Raw genomic sequence first — 8,117 nt, forward strand, 5'->3', positions numbered from 1 at the left:
ACCTAGCTACATTGCGCTCTCTAGCAAATCTACACGGAGGCTTGAGGTAATCAATTTGTTTTGCTTTGATAGTTAGTTATTGTTTATGGACATGCATGTAACTTTGTGACAGCTGCAAATAATATTACAGTCTACCAAAGGTCTCAGGAAAACCTTTGAGGGTATCTCCATTATCCATACACTGTGAATTTTATCCTATAGTAGAATTGGTGACTCCGCTGGGGACTATACATTTAGTTCCCGGTTCACCCAGATAGTTCTCAGTTTCCTCCTCCTTCTAAGACCTCCCTATACTTTTGCATTCCTTTTCTGGCCCATCAAGACCTTGCTGCATTCTTCCCTCACATATTCAACATTGGATCTGATATTAAAAGCCATGTTTTGAACTCTTTTCCCACACTAACGCAGGTTAGCAGAGTAAACAAAGCTTTATAAAGCTCTGTGTCTGCACAAATAGTGCGTTAGTGGACCCAGTAACTCTCTGTGGCCACTGCTACAGAGTGTTAGTCCCCCAAATTTTGACATACAACTGTGTCTGTAAACTCAAAGGGATGGGAAACCTGCTCATGGACTGAAAGAGGATCTGCAGTTGCATTTTGTTAGGAAGATTCGTGTCCTAAAAGAATTTTTTTTAGGAAACACGTTTTTTTTTCTTTCTTAATTTTTTTTTATAAAAGAAAAATCAACAAATTTTTTTATTCATTCTTCTGCTTAGCTGGTTAAAATTTGCTTTATTTTGGTTTCAAATAGTTGTTAGAAAGCATTGGAAATATTTCTGTTGGTTATGCTGTGTATTAATGACTAGGATGCATGGAACAAATATGAATGTATGAAATACTCTCACTCATAGAATACAACTTATTTCATCGAATTGAATATTTTCAAGCATTGTATTTTGCATGATTTTTGAGTCAGAGTCCCACCACACATCATATGTCAACACCCCTACCGAAGGCACTAAAAAAGTACACATAAAATTTACCTAAAATCAATTAGTAACTCTTTTTAGAGAAAAAAAACATTAGTTCAGGCTAGGATCTTGGGATAGGCAGTGTGAGTAAACTGCCCAAGATCAGAAACCAAAACTAGTGTCATTAAAAGAGAGAAAATTCCTTCTGCACTCATACTACCGGGACCACTCCAGTCAAAGCAGAGCTAAATACAAGACAACATCGGACTGTAAGTGAAAGGAGCCCACCTTCACTTGCAACTCCTTTGGGTATTATGTGTATAGGGGATCCCTTCGGGGATTTCGGAGAAGAGTCGGGGACTCAGGTATCCTGCCCACACAGTGTACTGTCTGCGACTATGTCCCCCCCGGTAGTGTCTATGATCTGAGGTATCCTTAGTGGCCATACTTTTAGGGACTTACATAAGGTGACTGGGGCAGGTTGCCTTGGTACCTAACACAGACAGACCTACTCTGTCTTCGGTTTTTGGGAGGGTGCTCGTCTCCACGAGAGTACTTGGCCCCTCAATCTGAGGTTCGGATGAAGCTCTTGAGTAACCATAATTGTACATTTGGCTAGCCCTCTTTGTTATTCATTGTGATACTGGGTTTCATATCCAGTGATCGGTGCTTATTAGACAGGGTTATTTCCCTCTGTTTGCTGATTTCTTCCCTTAGTGTATTTTTTATTTTTTATTTTTTAGGCACCCGAGTGTTATCATTGAGACTTTAACAAATATCACGATAAAATTTATTGATAAAAATTAACGGTCACCGTGGCTACATCCGGCCCTCATCGTCAATCTCGAATATTGTTAGGACTTCCTCCACTCATTGTGGAAGATTTGCTGAGCTCCAGTGAACTGGATTCCCAATCTTCGGGAAATTAGCCTCCAAGATCTCACACAGAATCTGTTTGGACAATCGACGATTCAAGTTTACCGGAGGATTCTTCGCTGCAGGATTTCTTCCTCCCTGCAACCCTCCAATCATGAATCTGTTGGACCCACCCTTGGTTTGCGTGGCACCTATACCCCCTGTGTATTTAGTTGAAACATTTCCATCCATCCTGTCGACGACTAATGGGTCATGGAACTTTGTGGACACTTTTGGTCCCCCACCACTTCCCTAGTCGATAGTCACCACCACACCGTTGATGGCGAACCCTGCTATCCCATTTGTCCCAAGTACAAACCCTCACATGACACCCTCCACGAGTGGAACCTAGCCTATGCTGGGTTCCACCCCTTTAGTGTCAAACTCTATACCTTCGACAAGTGCTACATACATCGCTCCTTATAACGCTCAATATAGCACAGTTAGCGCAGGTCCCCTCAACCAACAATATGGTTGGCATCCATTGTACAGTTCAAACCCCTAGATTCAAGTATCTGGGGTCACTCCCAATATGCATATACTGGTCAGGAAAGTAATAGTTCCCCCTCCATTTTTAGGCTTGCATGGTTAGTCACTGACTGACATGAGCGTTCCTTATGTCAATCAAGGACATATGGTTAGTTCTATGGCGGGCGAGAATCCTCAAGGAGGTCCCAACCAATCCATGGGGACAACCTACTCACAATTTCAAATGAGTCAAGGGGGAACTGCTTATCCTCGGGGCAATTCTATACCGCAACATCACAATCCCCATGGAAATCCACATTACAATGCCATATCCCAAGGCAATTACTATACCATGCAGCCTATGTATAATATTGGGACTCAAATGATGGGAGGACCGCAAGGATCCTCAAGTCATATGTCATCGCCTTGGTCTGAGTCGAGGGCACCACACACTTTGCCTTTCTTGGAAACGTTGGATATCCCCGACTTGTACAAACTTACAAATGACCCCATCTATCATAACTTACTTTGGTCGCCAATCCCGCATAAAATACCAATAGACATCCCCAAGTTCGATGGGAAACAAGGGGAGGATCCGGGCACCCATATCACCACCTATCATCTTTGGTGTGTTTCTAACTCCATGGTGGATGATAGTGTCTGGTTACGTCTTTTTCCCCGCACCCTCACTGGCAATGCAGCCAAGTGGTACATTGAGTTACCATGCACGTCAGTAAATACCTTCGATGCTCTAGCGATGGAATTCTTAAAGCACTTCCAGCTACCCATCCACTATGAGACTGGGACAGAGCTCCTCACTTCATTACGTCAGGATACTGCCACCCACATCTCTGATCATATACATGAATGGAGACGTAGGCGGAGGTTAGTCAAAGCTCCCCTCCCAGACTATCTCTTAGCAGACTGGTTCTGCAAGTCCCTACTCCCTCAAATTGCTAAGGATGTTGCCTTAGGTGGTGCGGTCACAGAAGACCAATCCATACGTCGTGCCCAACACTTAGATCTGATATATTCACAGTCTGGCACTCTTTATGATGTAATCCCCAATGCCCCTCGCAACTCCAATGCTTCCGCTACTCAGCACCCCAGAGCGCACGTTGATGGGATTATCGGTGCAACCTCAGGGATTGCTATAAAATAACTCAACGGTAACATTGCCCGAATGTCAGTGGACCCCTCTACCAAATCGATTTCTCTTCCTACCACCGTTATAAAATCTGTGCAGTCTACACAAAAACCAGTGGTAAGAACAAGAAGAATAAGAAAAAGACTGCTCCTTCTAAGGAAAAGTCGACAAAGTAGAAAAACCAAAGAAGAAGTCTATTGCACCTCCTGACTATGGAAAGGATAAACCCACCAGATACCCTTGCAAAATCTGTGCTAAAGACCACATGGCCTATCGCTGCTCGCGTCTTCAAGAATGCACAGATTTCATTGCTAAAAAGGATACTTGTAGGACCCCCGCTGTCCTTAATAATCCTTTCCCCGCTCAGCAACAACAACACCTTATTGCAAACCAACCCCAACCCCAGCAAGGGGGCAATGGTGGTTTGCAACATCGTTCAGCTAGTGAAGGACCGTCTACCGTTTACATCTTTGAAACGGTAGATCTACAAACCAGAGCCAAATCTTATGGAGCTCCTGTCGCTCATGCAGAGGAACCTTCCTCAAGTCAAAACCCACCATCGCCTAACGATTTTCATATCGAAAGGCCAGTTTCTGACCTTGTGATTCACCCCACTAAAGGGGCATTTCGACGCACAATGCACAATACATCTGCACGTGCCACCCAAAACTACAACATTGTAGAAGATTTGGCGCAAGCACCGTTGGCTATGTCGGCGCTCGAAGTATTACAAACATGTCCAACACAAAATAAAGCTTTGATTTCGGCTATTGGTGGTATCAACCTAGAGGATTCCATGCTTGCAATTTTCAACATGGAAATGTGTAAACCTCCCCTTTCTCACCAGCTTACATTTCAGGTGAAAATATTTTCAAAAGGTAAAGGTATACATAGAACTGTCATTAATGAATGTGCTTCTACTTGCATCATGTCGGCTTCATGTTGGCTCTCTTTGGGTTCTCCAACCCTATCCCTGTCATCAAATTCCCTTAAAGATTTCGACGACCACACTTTCATCCCAAAAGGTTACCTAGCTATCTACCCCATCACCTTGAGTGGGAAAATGGTAACGGTGGATATCGAAGTCATGGATCATAAAATCGACTATAATTTGCTTTTGACCACACTTGGACTTATGCCATGAATGCCATTGTGTCTTCGGTCTTCTGTATCATCCTATTTCCCTTGGATGGAAAGATAGTCACAGTGGACCAGTTGTCCTTTTGCACCCCAGATTACTCTCCATTACCTAGAAACTCTGTACCTTTAGTGGGCGGTGTACCTGAATCTTACGTCACTATCGGTATCGATCTACTGAAGGCTTCTTCCCTAATGGGTTGTTTCCCTCTTCAGCCGCCAAAGGTTCCACAAACGGTCAATATGCTTTCATCCATTCCTCATGAACCGACCGATCCATGGATCCTACCAGCTCCTTCAAACATTGACACTTACGGAGAACAAATGCCGCTGTCACCAGCTGAATTGGCCTACGAAGCCATTCAATCTGCATCCGAGTCTCCAGTCACTTTGGTCACGGCCAATGATACCACTGCCCCTCCCATAACTGCTCCTTCTTTCGATCCCCTCAATCAAGTCCTACCTACGGACGAAACTATTAGAGAGATCATGAGTTTAGAAGAGTGACCTTGGGAGGACTCCCACCATCATGTTTCGATATCTGATTCAGACATGATGCCTCTTCAAATCCCGTCACCTGACATACCGGAAATCGTTTCCTCACCCTATACAATTATCCAAACTTTTGAGGCAGAAGGAAACATGGGCAATATTTCAAATACATTGCTCATCGATATTTCTGTCAAGACAGGCATCGTGGAAAACATCCAGATTGGAGCGGATTGCAATCCTGAGGAAATTGCAAGCTTCACCTTCCTTTTTAAGGAATTCCGCGATATATTCACTTGGTATTATGAGGAAATGCATGGAATAGACCCTTCTATTTTCAAGCATGAGCTCAAGAAGTGTCGAGTATTCTTTTTATGGTATTTTTCTTGCTCGTTAATCTGAAAAAACCTCGATTTCCTTCTTCAGGCTTGTTAAACTACCACGAAGAAGAACAAGCATTATTTTTATGGTATTTTTCTTGCTCGTCCGAAAAAACCTCGAGTCTCCTTCTTTGGGCTCGTTAAACTACCACAAAGAAGATCGAGCGTTCTTTTTATGGTATTTTTCTTGCTTGTTAATCCGAAAAACCTCGTGTCTCCTTCTTTGGGCTCATTAAAAATACTACAAAGAAGATACGAGCATGTTCTTTTTTGGGACTTTTTCTTGCTCTTAAATTGAAAAATCCCCGAGTTTATCATCAATGGGCTCGTTAAACACATACGATGATGGTTCGAGCAACTCTTTTTTGCTCTTTTTCTAGCTCATTAAATTGAAAAAGATCATTAGAGCATTCTTTTTAGGCGTTTTTTTTCTCGCTCATAAAACTAAAAAAATCCCGAGTTTTTTCTTTAGGCTCATTAAACATTTATAAAGATGAACCGAGCATTCTTTTAGGTACTTTTCTTGCTCGTTAAACTGAAAAATCCCGAGTTTTTTTCACCGGGCTCGTTAAAAACATCTATGGCAGCAACAGGAGCACTTGCTTTTTTGGGACCATTTCTCGCTCTTAAATAAAAAAATCCCTGAGTTTTTCCCCTTCTTAGGGCTCGTTAAATCTACGAAGAAGGAATGAGCAGTTCTTTTACCTCTTTTTCCTTGCTCAATAAACTGAAAAAGGTACCTTGAGTTTTCTTCATTTGACTCGTTAAAATTTGATGAAGGTATTGAGTTTATCGTTGTGCGACTCATTAAAAGTTCACGATGAAAAATGAGTTTAGTTTGTCTCCTCGTACTCGTAACAAAATGAGGTCAACATCTATTGAGGTTTCTCTTTATCCAGATTCAATAGATTAACTCACGGAAAAGTAACTGATCTGAGTATACTGTTAACCTTTTGTGGCACCCGGTTAACAACTATGACAAAGGGACCACCCTGGAGTCACTCTTTACAATCTTTTCAGACTCTCTAAATATGAAAAGACCACCGAGTTGTCTCATCTGGACTCATTAAATTAAACAGACAAGGTATAGAGTCACTCTTTTTACGATCCTTTTCAGACTCTCAAAACATGAAAAGATCAACGAGTTTTCCTGTCTGGACTCATTAAACTAATCATATAGGACATAGAGTCGCTCTTTTCGCAGTCCTTTTCAAACTCTTAAAATATGAAAAGATCGACGAGTTTATGCGTCTGGACTCACTAAAATCAGATGGGGAAAGTAGACAATACAACTGCATTCAGTATTAGAAAGCATGGTTTGGCAGCAGTCGTTCCTTGAACATGGCACTCCCTCAGATAAACCTTCCTTGTGATGGCCTCTCAGTATGAATCCTACCATCCTATGAGTTTAGCCTAAATACCCCGATGTTCTTGCATCTTTGTATCCTAACGTTCTTTGGTGTTCATGAGTCTAGTGCTGCATGGTTAAAACTGTTGTCGTGCCTTCTATTGTTGAAGGGTTAACCTTTTGTTTCATCCATTAACCCATCAAGCATATCCTTTCATCATTCCCTCTGTCATTTAGGCCCAACGCTCAAATATTCCTCATAAAACAAATCATTCTTGTCCCATTTCATGTCAATTGATGTAGGACACATTATTGCCTACCTTTCGACAAGTATCTTCCTATCGACTTCAACACTCTATCTAGGAAGACAACCCAGAAACACATTCAGTGCCTTGGTACTTGTAGACATCAGTGGCAGTTCACCTTGTGTTTAATCAAGGGTTCTCATTATTGGCTCCTGCTTAAGTTATTCTACGGGTGTTCAACGACAAAAACATCTTTCACACTCGTTAGATTGTATTGTGCATCTTGGAGACCATCACCATTATTGGTGTCCTTCCTCGCATCTGTTAACGGTCTCCATTATTGACTTGTAATCAGATGATTTCGTGCATGTTCGACATCAACACATATATTCACATGTATATATCTATGCTGTTCGGTGAAGTGGAAATCAACACCTTGGGTAGAGGCTTGCATCATTCAACCTTGATTCCTCTCCCAAGTTGCGTATATTTTTTTTTTGAGACAACTCATCAGAATGATCCTATTATGACACCGGATCCGCATTGTGCTTATCGACAACCAACATTGTCATATCTCTTTTCTGAGAAAATCACTCTGACATAGCTACTGAGCATGGGAATGCCCGACTAAGGACAAGATTTTAGTTGTTATATATATATGTGTTATATTCTTTCCACGACTAGCCCACATAGTTAACTGGGGGGTTAGAGGGGGGGCAGAGCCCCCCTTCGTTGCGCCGATTGTGTAGCGGTGGGGGGGGGTCACAGGGGGTTTGAGGCGTACTCGTAACCCCACTTTATGGAAATTTTGGTTTTGGACCCTATGTTAGGATGGGCAGACCCACCTATAGTTTTGTGCATGATTTTCGCACATGTTTTTTGGACGCGATGGTTTTCGGTCCATGGTATTGGACGCGATGGTTTTTCGTCCATGGTATTGGATGCTTCGGCATGTATAAATATGTATTATAACATTGAAAGGAACAATAATGAAAATTCAAGCTGGTAGTCCCGGTTTTGGGATCCAGGGGAAAATCTCTGTGTATATGTGTTTTATGTGTTATGCTCTTGCATTGTT

The sequence above is a fragment of the Pinus tabuliformis genome, chromosome 4_1, assembly GCF_031772625.1.
Source record: "Pinus tabuliformis cultivar Carrire ecotype Pingquan chromosome 4_1, CPIR1, whole genome shotgun sequence".
Lineage (NCBI taxonomy): Eukaryota > Viridiplantae > Streptophyta > Pinopsida > Pinales > Pinaceae > Pinus > Pinus tabuliformis.